Source organism: Convolutriloba macropyga, chromosome 7, assembly GCF_964194025.1.
Source record: "Convolutriloba macropyga chromosome 7, txConMacr16.3, whole genome shotgun sequence".
In the NCBI taxonomy this organism is placed as follows: Eukaryota; Metazoa; Xenacoelomorpha; order Acoela; family Convolutidae; genus Convolutriloba; species Convolutriloba macropyga.
In genome coordinates, this window is record NC_134474.1 from 66,639,596 (window position 1) to 66,656,272 (window position 16,677).

The 16,677-nt window shown below is 38.4% G+C and overlaps 1 protein-coding gene and 3 non-coding genes across 4 annotated transcripts in view; 1 reads left to right on the forward strand and 3 right to left on the reverse strand.

Annotated features, from left to right (window-relative positions):
• The window catches only part of LOC142343266 (protein unc-45 homolog A-like), a 224,714-nt gene that overhangs the window by 109,822 nt on the left and 98,215 nt on the right, over nt 1-16,677 (forward strand). The gene's annotated exons all lie outside the window — the stretch shown is intronic.
• On the reverse strand, nt 25-96 carry Trnae-cuc (transfer RNA glutamic acid (anticodon CUC)). Its single transcript has one exon. It is a non-coding gene; the product is annotated as a tRNA-Glu (tRNA).
• Nucleotides 307-378, reverse strand: Trnae-uuc (transfer RNA glutamic acid (anticodon UUC)). Its single transcript has one exon. It is a non-coding gene; the product is annotated as a tRNA-Glu (tRNA).
• Nucleotides 16,020-16,091, reverse strand: Trnae-uuc (transfer RNA glutamic acid (anticodon UUC)). The gene has a single exon. It is a non-coding gene; the product is annotated as a tRNA-Glu (tRNA).

The window sequence follows — 16,677 nt, forward strand, 5'->3', positions numbered from 1 at the left end:
GCCTTAATATAAGAGTTGAAAAGCTTCCCAGACCGGGAGTGGAACCCGGGCCTTGTGGGTGAGAGCCACAAATCCTAACCGCTAGACCATCTGTGACGTGTAAAGTGCAGATCCGAGCCAATCTAAGAGTTTCCTGTCTTTTTTTACTAAGCTTCAATGCAAGTTTTTTTCGGAATTGAACTGATTTCAATTTTTTGAAAACAAATTAATCTCTCAAATTTTTGGCTTATTTCTCTAATGCGAAAAGTGTCTTCGTTTCGACTCAATAATTTTACAGCAAATGCCTTAATATAAGAGTTGAAAAGCTTCCCAGACCGGGAGTTGAACCCGGGCCTTGTGGGTGAAAGTCACCAATCCTAACCGCTAGACCATCTGGGACGTGAAAAGTGCAGATCCGAGCCAATCTAAGAGTTTCCTGTCTTTTTTACTAAGCTTCTATGCAAGTTTTTTTTCGGAATTGAACTGATTTCAATTTTTTGAAAACAAAATAACCTCTCAAATTTTTGGCTTATTTCTCCAATGCGTAAAGTGTATTCGTTTCGACTCAATAATTTTTCAGCAAATGCCCTTATATAAGAGTTGAAAAGTTTCCCAGACCGGTAGTTGAACCCGGGCCTTGTGGGTGAAAGTCACCAATCCTAACCGCTAGACCATCTGGGACGTGAAAAGTGCAGATCCGAGCCAATATAAGAGTTTCCTGTCTTTTTTACTAAGCTTCAATGCAAGTTTTTTTTCGGAATTGAACTGATCTCAAGTTTTTTAAAAAAAACTAATCTCTCAAATTTTTGGCTTATTTCTCGAATGCGAAAAGTGTCTTCGTTTCGACTCAATAATTTTACAGCAAAGGCCTTAATATAGGAGTTGAAAAGCTTCCCTGACCGGGAGTTGAACCCGGGACTTGCGGGTGAAAGCAACAAATCCTAACCGCTAGACCATTTGGGACGTGTGAAGTGGAGATGTGAGACAATCTAATATTTTCCTGTCTTTTTTACTAAGCTTCAATGCAAATTTTTTTCAGAATTGAACTGATCTCAAATTTTCTTAAAAAATAGTTTCTCGAACTTTTGGCTGATTTTTCTAATACGAAAAGTGTCTTCTTTTCGACTCAATAATTTTACAGCAAAGGCCTTAATATAGGAGTTGAAAAGCTTCCCAGACCGGGAGTGTAACCCTGGACTTGTGGGTGAGAGCCACAAATCCTAACCGCTAGACCATCTGGGACGTGTAAAGTGCAGATCCGAGCCAATCTAAGAGTTTCCTGTCTTTTTTACTAAGCTTCTATGCAAGTTTTTTTTCGGAATTGAACTGATTTCAATTTTTTGAAAACAAAATAATCTCTCTAATTTTTGGCTTATTTCTCTAATGCGTGAAGTGTCTTCGTTTCGACTCAATAATTTTACAGCAAATGCCTTAATATAAGAGTTGAAAAGCTTCCCAGACGGGGAGTTGAACCCGGGCCTTGTGGGTGAAAGTCACCAATCCTAACCGCTAGACCATCTGGGACGTGAAAAGTGCAGATCCGAGCCAATCTAAGAGTTTCCTGTCTTTTTTACTAAGCTTCAATGCAAGTTTTTTTCGGAATTGAACTGATCTCAAGTTTTTTTTAAAAAATAATCTCTCAAATTTTTGGCTTATTTCTCGAATGCGAAAAGTGTCTTCGTTTCGACTCAATAATTTTACAGCAAAGGCCCTAATATAGGAGTTGAAAAGCTTCCCTGACCGGGAGTTGAACCCGGGACTTGCGGGTGAAAGCAACAAATCCTAACCGCTAGACCATTTGGGACGTGTGAAGTGGAGATGTGAGACAATCTAATAGTTTCCTGTCTTTTTTACTAAGCTTCAATGCAAATTTTTTTCAGAATTGAACTGATCTCAAATTTTCTTAAAAAATAGTTTCTCGAACTTTTGGCTGATTTTTCTAATACGAAAAGTGTCTTCTTTTCGACTCAATAATTTTACAGCAAAGGCCTTAATATAGGAGTTGAAAAGCTTCCCAGACCGGGAGTGTAACTCTGGACTTGTGGGTGAGAGCGACAAATCCTAACCGCTAGACCATCTGGGACGTGTAAAGTGCAGATCCGAGCCAATCTAAGAGTTTCCTGTCTTTTTTAACAAGCTTCAATGCAAGTTTTTTTCGGAATTGAACTGATCTCAATTTTTTAAAAACAAAGTAATCTCTCAAATTTTTGGCTTATTTCTCTAATGCGAAAAGTGTCTTCGTTTCGACTCAATAATTTTACAGCAAATGCCTTAATATAAGAGTTGAAAAGCTTCCCAGTCCGGGAGTTGAACCCGGGCCTTGTGGGTGAAAGTCACCAATCCTAACCGCTAGACCATCTGGGACGTGAAAAGTACAGATCCGAGCCAATCTAAGAGTTTCCTGTCTTTTTTTACTAAGCTTCAATGCAAGTTTTTTTTCGGAATTGAACTGTTCTCAAGTTTTTTTTAAAAAATAATCTCTCAAATTTTTGGCTTATTTCTCGAATGCGAAAAGTGTCTTCGTTTCGACTCAATAATTTTACAGCAAAGGCCCTAATATAGGAGTTGAAAAGCTTCCCTGACCGGGAGTTGAACCCGGGACTTGCGGGTGAAAGCAACAAATCCTAACCGCTAGACCATTTGGGACGTGTGAAGTGGAGATGTGAGACAATCTAATAGTTTCCTGTCTTTTTTACTAAGCTTCAATGCAAATTTTTTTCAGAATTGAACTGATCTCAAATTTTCTTAAAAAATAGTTTCTCGAACTTTTGGCTGATTTTTCTAATACGAAAAGTGTCTTCTTTTCGACTCAATAATTTTACAGCAAAGGCCTTAATATAGGAGTTGAAAAGCTTCCCAGACCGGGAGTGTAACCCTGGACTTGTGGGTGAGAGCCACAAATCCTAACCGCTAGACCATCTGGGACGTGTAAAGTGCAGATCCGAGCCAATCTAAGAGTTTCCTGTCTTTTTTACTAAGCTTCTATGCAAGTTTTTTTTCGGAATTGAACTGATTTCAATTTTTTGAAAACAAAATAATCTAATTTTTGGCTTATTTCTCTAATGCGTAAAGTGTCTTTGTTTCGACTCAATAATTTTACAGCAAATGCCTTAATATAAGAGTTGAAAAGCTTCCCAGACCGGTAGTTGAACCCGGGCCTTGTGGGTGAAAGTCACCAATCCTAACCGCTAGACCATCTGGGACGTGAAAAGTGCACATCCGAGCCAATCTAAGAGTTTCCTGTCTTTTTTACTAAGCTTCAATGCAAGTTTTTTTCGGAATTGAACTGATCTCAAGTTTTTTTTAAAAAATAATGTCTCAAATTTTTGGCTTATTTCTCGAATGCGAAAAGTGTCTTCGTTTCGACTCAATAATTTTACAGCAAAGGCCCTAATATAGGAGTTGAAAAGCTTCCCTGACCGGGAGTTGAACCCGGGACTTGCGGGTGAAAGCAACAAATCCTAACCGCTAGACCATTTGGGACGTGTGAAGTGGAGATGTGAGACAATCTAATAGTTTCCTGTCTTTTTTACTATGCTTCAATGCAAATTTTTTTCAGAATTGAACTGACCTCAAATTTTCTTAAAAAATAGTTTCTCGAACTTTTGGCTGATTTTTCTAATACGAAAAGTGTCTTCTTTTCGACTCAATAATTTTACAGCAAAGGCCTTAATATAGGAGTTGAAAAGCTTCCCAGACCGGGAGTGTAACTCTGGACTTGTGGGTGAGAGCCACAAATCCTAACCGCTAGACCATCTGGGACGTGTAAAGTGCAGATCCGAGCCAATCTAAGAGTTTCCTGTCTTTTTTACTAAGCTTCAATGCAAGTTTTTTTCGGAATTGAACTGATCTCAAGTTTTTTTAAAAAAATAATCTCTCAAATTTTTGGCTTATTTCTCGAATGCGAAAAGTGTCTTCGTTTCGACTCAATAATTTTACAGCAAAGGCCCTAATATAGGAGTTGAAAAGCTTCCCTTACCGGGAGTTGAACCCGGGACTTGCGGGTGAAAGCAACAAATCCTAACCGCTAGACCATTTGGGACGTGTGAAGTGGAGATGTGAGACAATCTAATAGTTTCCTGTCTTTTTTACTATGCTTCAATGCAAATTTTTTTCAGAATTGAACTGACCTCAAATTTTCTTAAAAAATAGTTTCTCGAACTTTTGGCTGATTTTTCTAATACGAAAAGTGTCTTCTTTTCGACTCAATAATTTTACAGCAAATGCCTTAATATAAGAGTTGAAAAGCTTCCCAGTCCGGGAGTTGAACCCGGGCCTTGTGGGTGCAAGTCACCAATCCTAACCGCTAGACCATCTGGGACGTGAAAAGTACAGATCCGAGCCAATCTAAGAGTTTCCTGTCTTTTTTTACTAAGCTTCAATGCAAGTTTTTTTCGGAATTGAACTGTTCTCAAGTTTTTTTTTTAAAAATAATCTCTCAAATTTTTGGCTTATTTCTCGAATGCGAAAAGTGTCTTCGTTTCGACTCAATAATTTTACAGCAAAGGCCCTTATATAGGAGTTGAAAAGCTTCCCTGACCGGGAGTTGAACCCGGGACTTGCGGGTGAAAGCAACAAATCCTAACCGCTAGACCATTTGGGACGTGTGAAGTGGAGATTTGAGACAATCTAATAGTTTCCTGTCTTTTTTACTAAGCTTCAATGCAAATTTTTTTCAGAATTGAACTGATCTCAAATTTTCTTAAAAAATAGTTTCTCGAACTTTTGGCTGATTTTTCTAATACGAAAAGTGTCTTCTTTTCGACTCAATAATTTTACAGCAAAGGCCTTAATATAGGAGTTGAAAAGCTTCCCAGACCGGGAGTGTAACCCTGGACTTGTGGGTGAGAGCCACAAATCCTAACCGCTAGACCATCTGGGACGTGTAAAGTGCAGATCCGAGCCAATCTAAGAGTTTCCTGTCTTTTTTAACAAGCTTCAATGCAAGTTTTTTTCGGAATTGAACTGATCTCAATTTTTTAAAAACAAAATAATCTCTCAAATTTTTGGCTTATTTCTCTAATGCGAAAAGTGTCTTCGTTTCGACTCAATAATTTTACAGCAAATGCCTTAATATAAGAGTTGAAAAGCTTTCCAGTCCGGGAGTTGAACCCGGGCCTTGTGGGTGAAAGTCACCAATCCTAACCGCTAGACCATCTGGGACGTGAAAAGTTCAGATCCGAGCCAATCTAAGAGTTTCCTGTCTTTTTTTACTAAGCTTCAATGCAAGTTTTTTTCGGAATTGAACTGTTCTCAAGTTTTTTTTAAAAAATAATCTCTCAAATTTTTGGCTTATTTCTCGAATGCGAAAAGTGTCTTCGTTTCGACTCAATAATTTTACAGCAAAGGCCTTAATATAGGAGTTGAAAAGCTTCCCAGACGGGGAGTGGAACCCGGGCCTTGTGCGTGAGAGCCACAAATCCTAACCGCTAGACCATCTGTGACGTGTAAAGTGCAGATCCGAGCCAATCTATGAGTTTCCTGTCTTTTTTTACTAAGCTTCAATGCAAGTTTTTTTTCGGAATTGAACTGATTTCAATTTTTCGAAAACAAAATAATCTCTCAAATTTTTGGCTTATTTCTCTAATGCGAAAAGTGTCTTTGTTTCGACTCAATAATTTTACAGCAAATGCCTTAATATAAGAGTTGAAAAGCTTCCCAGACCGGTAGTTGAACCCGGGCCTTGTGGGTGAAAGTCACCAATCCTAACCGCTAGACCATCTGGGACGTGAAAAGTGCAGATCCGAGCCAATCTAAGAGTTTCCTGTCTTTTTTACTAAGCTTCAATGCAAGTTTTTTTTCGGAATTGAACTGATTTCAATTTTTTGAAAACAAAATAATCTCTCAAATTTTTGGCTTATTTCTCGAATGCGAAAAGTGTCTTCGTTTCGACTCAATAATTTTACAGCAAAGGCCTTAATATAGGAGTTGAAAAGCTTCCCAGACCGGGAGTGGATCCCGGGCCTTGTAGGTGAGAGCCACAAATCCTAACCGCTAGATCACCTGGGACGTGTAAAGTGCAGATCCGAGCCAATCTAAGAGTTTCCTGTCTTTTTTACTAAGCTTCAATGCAAGTTTTTTTTCGGAATTGAACTGATTTCAGTTTTTTGAAAACAAAATAATCTCTCAAAATTTTGGCTTATTTCTCTAATGCGAAAAGTGTCTTCGTTTCGACTCAATAATTTTACAGCAAATGCCTTAATATAAGAGTTGAAAAGCTTCCCAGACCGGGAGTTGAAACCGGGCCTTGTGGGTGAAAGTCACCAATCCTGACCGCTAGACCATCTGGGACGTGAAAAGTGCAGATCCGAGCCAATCTAAGAGTTTCCTGTCTTTTTTACTAAGCTTCAATGCAAGTTTTTTTTCGGAATTGAACTGATTTCAATTTTTTGAAAACAAAATAATCTCTCAAATTTTTGGCTTATTTCTCTAATGCGAAAAGTGTCTTCGTTTCGACTCAATAATTTTACAGCAAAGGCCTTAATATAGGAGTTGAAAAGCTTCCCAGACGGGGAGTGGAACCCGGGCCTTGTGCGTGAGAGCCACAAATCCTAACCGCTAGACCATCTGTGACGTGTAAAGTGCAGATCCGAGCCAATCTATGAGTTTCCTGTCTTTTTTTACTAAGCTTCAATGCAAGTTTTTTTTCGGAATTGAACTGATTTCAATTTTTCGAAAACAAAATAATCTCTCAAATTTTTGGCTTATTTCTCTAATGCGAAAAGTGTCTTCGTTTCGACTCAATAATTTTACAGCAAATGCCTTAATATAAGAGTTGAAAAGCTTCCCAGACCGGGAGTTGAAACCGGGCCTTGTGGGTGAAAGTCACCAATCCTGACCGCTAGACCATCTGGGACGTGAAAAGTGCAGATCCGAGCCAATCTAAGAGTTTCCTGTCTTTTTTACTAAGCTTCAATGCAAGTTTTTTTTCGGAATTGAACTGATTTCAATTTTTTGAAAACAAAATAATCTCTCAAATTTTTGGCTTATTTCTCGAATGCGAAAAGTGTCTTCGTTTCGACTCAATAATTTTACAGCAAAGGCCTTAATATAGGAGTTGAAAAGCTTCCCAGACGGGGAGTGGAACCCGGGCCTTGTGCGTGAGAGCCACAAATCCTAACCGCTAGACCATCTGTGACGTGTAAAGTGCAGATCCGAGCCAATCTATGAGTTTCCTGTCTTTTTTTACTAAGCTTCAATGCAAGTTTTTTTTCGGAATTGAACTGATTTCAATTTTTCGAAAACAAAATAATCTCTCAAATTTTTGGCTTATTTCTCTAATGCGAAAAGTGTCTTTGTTTCGACTCAATAATTTTACAGCAAATGCCTTAATATAAGAGTTGAAAAGCTTCCCAGACCGGTAGTTGAACCCGGGCCTTGTGGGTGAAAGTCACCAATCCTAACCGCTAGACCATCTGGGACGTGAAAAGTGCAGATCCGAGCCAATCTAAGAGTTTCCTGTCTTTTTTACTAAGCTTCAATGCAAGTTTTTTTTCGGAATTGAACTGATTTCAATTTTTTGAAAACAAAATAATCTCTCAAATTTTTGGCTTATTTCTCTAATGCGAAAAGTGTCTTCGTTTCGACTCAATAATTTTACAGCAAAGGCCTTAATATAGGAGTTGAAAAGCTTCCCAGACGGGGAGTGGAACCCGGGCCTTGTGCGTGAGAGCCACAAATCCTAACCGCTAGACCATCTGGGACGTGTAAAGTGCAGATCCGAGTCAATCTAAGAGTTTCCTGTCTTTTTTTACTAAGCTTCAATGCAAGTTTTTTTTCGGAATTGAACTGATTTCAATTTTTCGAAAACAAAATAATCTCTCAAATTTTTGGCTTATTTCTCTAATGCGAAAAGTGTCTTCGTTTCGACTCAATAATTTTACAGCAAATGCCTTAATATAAGAGTTGAAAAGCTTCCCAGACCGGTAGTTGAACCCGGGCCTTGTGGGTGAAAGTCACCAATCCTAACCGCTAGACCATCTGGGACGTGAAAAGTGCAGATCCGAGCCAATCTAAGAGTTTCCTGTCTTTTTTACTAAGCTTCAATGCAAGTTGTTTTTCGGAATTGAACTGATTTCAATTTTTTGAAAACAAAATAATCTCTCAAATTTTTGGCTTATTTCTCTAATGCGTAAAGTGTCTTCGTTTCGACTCAATAATTTTACAGCAAATGCCTTAATATAAGAGTTGAAAAGCTTCCCAGACCGGTAGTTGAACCCGGGCCTTGTGGGTGAAAGTCACCAATCCTAACCGCTAGACCATCTGGGACGTGAAAAGTACAGATCCGAGCCAATCTAAGAGTTTCCTGTCTTTTTTTACTAAGCTTCAATGCAAGTTTTTTTCGGAATTGAACTGTTCTCAAGTTTTTTTTTTAAAATAATCTCTCAAATTTTTGGCTTATTTCTCGAATGCGAAAAGTGTCTTCGTTTCGACTCAATAATTTTACAGCAAAGGCCTTAATATAGGAGTTGAAAAGCTTCCCAGACGGGGAGTGGAACCCGGGCCTTGTGCGTGAGAGCCACAAATCCTAACCTCTAGACCATCTGGGACGTGTAAAGTGCAGATCCGAGCCAATCTAAGAGTTTCCTGTCTTTTTTTACTAAGCTTCAATGCAAGTTTTTTTCGGAATTGAACTGATTTCAATTTTTTTTTAAAAAAATAATCTCTCAAATTTTTGGCTTATTTCTCGAATGCGAAAAGTGTCTTCGTTTCGACTCAATAATTTTACAGCAAAGGCCTTAATATAGGAGTTGAAAAGCTTCCCAGACCGGTAGTTGAACCCGGGCCTTGTGGGTGAAAGTCACCAATCCTAACCGCTAGACCATCTGGGACGTGAAAAGTGCAGATCCGAGCCAATATAAGAGTTTCCTGTCTTTTTTACTAAGCTTCAATGCAAGTTTTTTTCGGAATTGAACTGATCCCAAGTTTTTTTAAAAAAATAATCTCTCAAATTTTTGGCTTATTTCTCGAATGCGAAAAGTGTCTTCGTTTCGACTGAATAATTTTACAGCAAAGGCCTTAATATAGGAGTTGAAAAGCTTCCCTGACCGGGAGTTGAACCCGGGACTTGCGGGTGAAAGCAACAAATCCTAACTGCTAGACCATTTGGGACGTGTGAAGTGGAGATGTGAGACAATCTAATAGTTTCCTGTCTTTTTTACTAAGCTTCAATGCAAATTTTTTTCAGAATTGAACTGATCTCAAATTTTCTTAAAAAATAGTTTCTCGAACTTTTGGCTGATTTTTCTAATACGAAAAGTGTCTTCTTTTCGACTCAATAATTTTACAGCAAAGGCCTTAATATAGGAGTTGAAAAGCTTCCCAGACCGGGAGTGTAACCCTGGACTTGTGGGTGAGAGCCACAAATCCTAACCGCTAGACAATCTGGGACGTGAAAAGTGCAGATCCGAGCCAATCTAAGAGTTTCCTGTCTTTTTTACTAAGCCTCTATGCAAGTTTTTTTTCGGAATTCAACTGATTTCAATTTTTTGAAAACAAAATAATCTCTCAAATTTTTGGCTTATTTCTCTAATGCGAAAAGTGTCTTCGTTTCGACTCAATAATTTTACAGCAAATGCCTTAATATAAGAGTTGAAAAGCTTCCCAGACCGGTAGTTGAACCCGGGCCTTGTGGGTGAAAGTCACCAATCCTAACCGCTAGACCATCTGGGACGTGAAAAGTGCAGATCCGAGCCAATCTAAGAGTTTCCTGTCTTTTTTACTAAGCTTTAATGCAAGTTTTTTCGGAATTGAACTGATCTCAAGTTTTTTTTTAAAAAATAATCTCTCAAATTTTTGGCTTATTTCTCGAATGCGAAAAGTGTCTTCGTTTCGACTCAATAATTTTACAGCAAAGGCCCTGATATAGGAGTTGAAAAGCTTCCCTGACCGGGAGTTGAACCCGGGACTTGCGGGTGAAAGCAACAAATCCTAACCGCTAGACCATTTGGGATGTGTGAAGTGGAGATGTGAGACAATCTAATAGTTTCCTGTCTTTTTTACTAAGCTTCAATGCAAATTTTTTTCAGAATTGAACTGATCTCAAATTTTCTTAAAAAATAGTTTCTCGAACTTTTGGCTGATTTTTCTAATACGAAAAGTGTCTTCTTTTCGACTCAATAATTTTACAGCAAAGGCCTTAATATAGGAGTTGAAAAGCTTCCCAGACCGGGAGTGTAACCCTGGACTTGTGGGTGAGAGCCACAAATCCTAACCGCTAGACCATCTGGGACGTGTAAAGTGCAGATCCGAGCCAATCTAAGAGTTTCCTGTCTTTTTTAACAAGCTTCAATGCAAGTTTTTTTCGGAATTGAACTGATCTCAATTTTTTAAAAACAAAATAATCTCTCAAATTTTTGGCTTATTTCTCTAATGCGAAAAGTGTCTTCGTTTCGACTCAATAATTTTACAGCAAAGGCCTTAATATAGGAGTTGAAAAGCTTCCCAGACGGGGAGTGGAACCCGGGCCTTGTGCGTGAGAGCCACAAATCCTAACCGCTAGACAATCTGGGACGTGTAAAGTGCAGATCCGAGCCAATCTAAGAGTTTCCTGTCTTTTTTACTAAGCTTCTATGCAAGTTTTTTTTCGGAATTGAACTGATTTCAATTTTTTGAAAACAAAATAATCTCTCAAATTTTTGGCTTATTTCTCTAATGCGTAGTGTCTTCGTTTCGACTCAATAATTTTACAGCAAATGCCTTAATATAAGAGTTGAAAAGCTTCCCAGACCGGTAGTTGAACCCGGGCCTTGTGGGTGAAAGTCACCAATCCTAACCGCTAGACCATCTGGGACGTGAAAAGTACATCCGAGCCAATCTAAGAGTTTCCTGTCTTTTTTTACTAAGCTTCAATGCAAGTTTTTTTCGGAATTGAACTGTTCTCAAGTTTTTTTTAAAAAATAATCTCTCAAATTTTTGGCTTATTTCTCGAATGCGAAAAGTGTCTTCGTTTCGACTCAATAATTTTACAGCAAAGGCCTTAATATAGGAGTTGAAAAGCTTCCCAGACGGGGAGTGGAACCCGGGCCTTGTGCGTGAAAGTCACCAATCCTAACCGCTAGACCATCTGGGACGTGAAAAGTGCAGATCCGAGCCAATCTAAAAGTTTCCTGTCTTTTTTACTAAGCTTCAATGCAAGTTTTTTTCGGAATTCAACTGATTTCAATTTTTTGAAAACAAAATAATCTCTCAAATTTTTGGCTTATTTCTCTAATGCGAAAAGTGTCTTCGTTTCGACTCAATAATTTTACAGCAAATGCCTTAATATAAGAGTTGAAAAGCTTCCCAGACCGGTAGTTGAACCCGGGCCTTGTGGGTGAAAGTCACCAATCCTAACCGCTAGACCATCTGGGACGTGAAAAGTGCAGAACCGAGCCAATCTAAGAGTTTCCTGTCTTTTTTACTAAGCTTCAATGCAAGTTTTTTTTCGGAATTGAACTGATTTAATTTTTTGAAAACAAAATAATCTCTCAAATTTTTGGCTTATTTCTCTAATGCGAAAAGTGTCTTCGTTTCGACTCAATAATTTTACAGCAAATGCCTTAATATAAGAGTTCAAAAGCTTCCCAGACCGGTAGTTGAACCCGGGCCTTGTGGGTTAAAGTCACCAATCCTAACCGCTAGACCATCTGGGACGTGAAAAGTGCAGATCCGAGGCAATCTAAGAGTTTCCTGTCTTTTTTACTAAGTTTCAATGCAAGTTTTTTTCGGAATTGAGCTGATCTCAAGTTTTTTTTAAAAAATAATCTCTCAAATTGTTGGCTTATTTCTCGAATGCGAAAAGTGTCTTCGTTTCGACTCAATAATTTTACAGCAAAGGCCCTAATATAGGAGTTGAAAAGCTTCCCTGACCGGGAGTTGAACCCGGGACTTGCGGGTGAAAGCAACAAATCGTAACCGCTAGACCATTTGGGACGTGTGAAGTGGAGATGTGAGACAATCTAATAGTTTCCTGTCTTTTTTACTAAGCTTCAATGCAAATTTTTTTCAGAATTGAACTGATCTCAAATTTTCTTAAAAAATAGTTTCTCGAACTTTTGGCTGATTTTTCTAATACAAAAAGTGTCTCTTCTTTTCGACTCAATAATTTTACAGCAAAGGCCTTAATATAGGAGTTGAAAAGCTTCCCAGACCGGGAGTGTAACCCTGGACTTGTGGGTGAGAGCCACAAATCCTAACCGCTAGACCATCTGGGACGTGTAAAGTGCAGATCCGAGCCAATCTAAGAGTTTCCTGTCTTTTTTACTAAGCTTCAATGCAAGTTTTTTTCCGGAATTGAACTGATTTCAATTTTTTGAAAACAAAATAATCTCTCAAATTTTTGGCTTATTTCTCTAATGCGAAAAGTGTCTTCGTTTCGACTCAATAATTTTACAGCAAATGCCTTAATATAAGAGTTCAAAAGCTTCCCAGACCGGTAGTTGAACCCGTGCCTTGTGGGTTAAAGTCACCAATCCTAACCGCTAGACCATCTGGGACGTGAAAAGTGCAGATCCGAGCCAATATAAGAGTTTCCTGTCTTTTTTACTAAGCTTCAATGCAAGTTTTTTTCTGAATTGAACTGATCTCAAGTTTTTTTTAATAAATAATCTCTCAAATTTTTGGCTTATTTCTCGAATGCGAAAAGTGTCTTCGTTTCGACTCAATAATTTTACAGCAAAGGCCCTAATATAGGAGTTGAAAAGCTTCCCTGAGCGGGAGTTGAACCCGGGACTTGCGGGTGAAAGCAACAAATCCTAACCGCTAGACCATTTGGGACGTGTGAAGTGGAGATGTGAGACAATCTAATAGTTTCCTGTCTTTTTTACTAAGCTTCAATGCAAATTTTTTTCAGAATTGAACTGATCTCAAATTTTCTTAAAAAATAGTTTCTCGAACTTTTGGCTGATTTTTCTAATACGAAAAGTGTCTTCTTTTCGACTCAATAATTTTACAGCAAAGGCCCTAATATAGGAGTTGAAAAGCTTCCCTGAGCGGGAGTTGAACCCGGGACTTGCGTGTGAAAGCAACAAATCCTAACCGCTAGACCATTTGGGACGTGTGAAGTGGAGATGTGAGACAATCTAATAGTTTCCTGTCTTTTTTACTAAGCTTCAATGCAAGTTTTTTTCTGAATTGAACTGATCTCAAGTTTTTTTTAATAAATAATCTCTCAAATTTTTGGCTTATTTCTCTAATGCGAAAAGTGTCTTCGTTTCGACTCAATAATTTTACAGCAAATGCCTTAATATAAGAGTTCAAAAGCTTCCCAGACCGGTAGTTGAACCCGTGCCTTGTGGGTTAAAGTCACCAATCCTAACCGCTAGACCATCTGGGACGTGAAAAGTGCAGATCCGAGCCAATATAAGAGTTTCCTGTCTTTTTTACTAAGCTTCAATGCAAGTTTTTTTCTGAATTGAACTGATCTCAAGTTTTTTTTAATAAATAATCTCTCAAATTTTTGGCTTATTTCTCGAATGCGAAAAGTGTCTTCGTTTCGACTCAATAATTTTACAGCAAAGGCCCTAATATAGGAGTTGAAAAGCTTCCCTGAGCGGGAGTTGAACCCGGGACTTGCGGGTGAAAGCAACAAATCCTAACCGCTAGACCATTTGGGACGTGTGAAGTGGAGATGTGAGACAATCTAATAGTTTCCTGTCTTTTTTACTAAGCTTCAATGCAAATTTTTTTCAGAATTGAACTGATCTCAAATTTTCTTAAAAAATAGTTTCTCGAACTTTTGGCTGATTTTTCTAATACGAAAAGTGTCTTCTTTTCGACTCAATAATTTTACAGCAAAGGCCCTAATATAGGAGTTGAAAAGCTTCCCTGAGCGGGAGTTGAACCCGGGACTTGCGGGTGAAAGCAACAAATCCTAACCGCTAGACCATTTGGGACGTGTGAAGTGGAGATGTGAGACAATCTAATAGTTTCCTGTCTTTTTTACTAAGCTTCAATGCAAGTTTTTTTCTGAATTGAACTGATCTCAAGTTTTTTTTAATAAATAATCTCTCAAATTTTTGGCTTATTTCTCTAATGCGAAAAGTGTCTTCGTTTCGACTCAATAATTTTACAGCAAATGCCTTAATATAAGAGTTCAAAAGCTTCCCAGACCGGTAGTTGAACCCGTGCCTTGTGGGTTAAAGTCACCAATCCTAACCGCTAGACCATCTGGGACGTGAAAAGTGCAGATCCGAGCCAATATAAGAGTTTCCTGTCTTTTTTACTAAGCTTCAATGCAAGTTTTTTTCTGAATTGAACTGATCTCAAATTTTCTTAGAAAATAGTTTCTCGAACTTTTGGCTGATTTTTCTAATACGAAAAGTGTCTTCTTTTCGACTCAATAATTTTACAGCAAAGGCCCTAATATAGGAGTTGAAAAGCTTCCCTGAGCGGGAGTTGAACCCGGGACTTGCGGGTGAAAGCAACAAATCCTAACCGCTAGACCATTTGGGACGTGTGAAGTGGAGATGTGAGACAATCTAATAGTTTCCTGTCTTTTTTACTAAGCTTCAATGCAAGTTTTTTCTGAATTGAACTGATCTCAAGTTTTTTTTAATAAATAATCTCTCAAATTTTTGGCTTATTTCTCTAATGCGAAAAGTGTCTTCTTTTCGACTCAATAATTTTACAGCAAAGGCCCTAATATAGGAGTTGAAAAGCTTCCCTGAGCGGGAGTTGAACCCGGGACTTGCGGGTGAAAGCAACAAATCCTAACCGCTAGACCATTTGGGACGTGTGAAGTGGAGATGTGAGACAATCTAATAGTTTCCTGTCTTTTTTACTAAGCTTCAATGCAAATTTTTTTCAGAATTGAACTGATCTCAAATTTTCTTAAAAAATAGTTTCTCGAACTTTTGGCTGATTTCTCTAATACGAAAAGTGTCTTCTTTTCGACTCAATAATTTTACAGCAAAGGCCCTAATATAGGAGTTGAAAAGCTTCCCTGAGCGGGAGTTGAACCCGGGACTTGCGGGTGAAAGCAACAAATCCTAACCGCTAGACCATTTGGGACGTGTGAAGTGGAGATGTGAGACAATCTAATAGTTTCCTGTCTTTTTTACTAAGCTTCAATGCAAGTTTTTTTCTGAATTGAACTGATCTCAAGTTTTTTTTAATAAATAATCTCTCAAATTTTTGGCTTATTTCTCTAATGCGAAAAGTGTCTTCGTTTCGACTCAATAATTTTACAGCAAATGCCTTAATATAAGAGTTCAAAAGCTTCCCAGACCGGTAGTTGAACCCGTGCCTTGTGGGTTAAAGTCACCAATCCTAACCGCTAGACCATCTGGGACGTGAAAAGTGCAGATCCGAGCCAATATAAGAGTTTCCTGTCTTTTTTACTAAGCTTCAATGCAAGTTTTTTTCTGAATTGAACTGATCTCAAGTTTTTTTTAATAAATAATCTCTCAAATTTTTGGCTTATTTCTCGAATGCGAAAAGTGTCTTCGTTTCGACTCAATAATTTTACAGCAAAGGCCCTAATATAGGAGTTGAAAAGCTTCCCTGAGCGGGAGTTGAACCCGGGACTTGCGGGTGAAAGCAACAAATCCTAACCGCTAGACCATTTGGGACGTGTGAAGTGGAGATGTGAGACAATCTAATAGTTTCCTGTCTTTTTTACTAAGCTTCAATGCAAGTTTTTTTCTGAATTGAACTGATCTCAAGTTTTTTTTAATAAATAATCTCTCAAATTTTTGGCTTATTTTTCTAATACGAAAAGTGTCTTCTTTTCGACTCAATAATTTTACAGCAAAGGCCTTAATATAGGAGTTGAAAAGCTTCCCAGACCGGGAGTGTAACCCTGGACTTGTGGGTGAGAGCCACAAATCCTAACCGCTAGACGATCTGGGACGTGTAAAGTGCAGATCCGAGCCAATCTAAGAGTTTCCTGTCTTTTTTAACAAGCTTCAATGCAAGTTTTTTTCGGAATTGAACTGATCTCAATTTTTTAAAAACAAAATAATCTCTCAAATTTTTGGCTTATTTCTCTAATGCGAAAAGTGTCTTCGTTTCGACTCAATAATTTTACAGCAAATGCCTTAATATAAGAGTTGAAAAGCTTCCCAGACCGGGAGTTGAACCCGGGCCTTGTGGGTGAAAGTCACCAATCCTAACCGCTAGACCATCTGGGACGTGAAAAGTACAGATCCGAGCCAATCTAAGAGTTTCCTGTCTTTTTTTACTAAGCTTCAATGCAAGTTTTTTTCGGAATTGAACTGTTCTCAAGTTTTTTTTAAAAAAAAATCTCTCAAATTTTTGGCTTATTTCTCGAATGCGAAAAGTGTCTTCGTTTCGACTCAATAATTTTACAGCAAAGGCCTTAATATAGGAGTTGAAAAGCTTCCCAGACGGGGAGTGGAACCCGGGCCTTGTGCGTGAAAGTCACCAATCCTAACCGCTAGACCATCTGGGACGTGAAAAGTGCAGATCCGAGCCAATCTAAGAGTTTCCTGTCTTTTTTACTAAGCTTCAATGCAAGTTTTTTTTCGGAATTCAACTGATTTCAATTTTTTGAAAACAAAATAATCTCTCAAATTTTTGGCTTATTTCTCTAATGCGAAAAGTGTCTTCGTTTCGACTCAATAATTTTACAGCAAATGCCTTAATATAAGAGTTGAAAAGCTTCCCAGACCGGTAGTTGAACCCGGGCCTTGTGGGTGAAAGTCACCAATCCTAACCGCTAGACCATCTGGGACGTGAAAAGTGCAGATCCGAGCC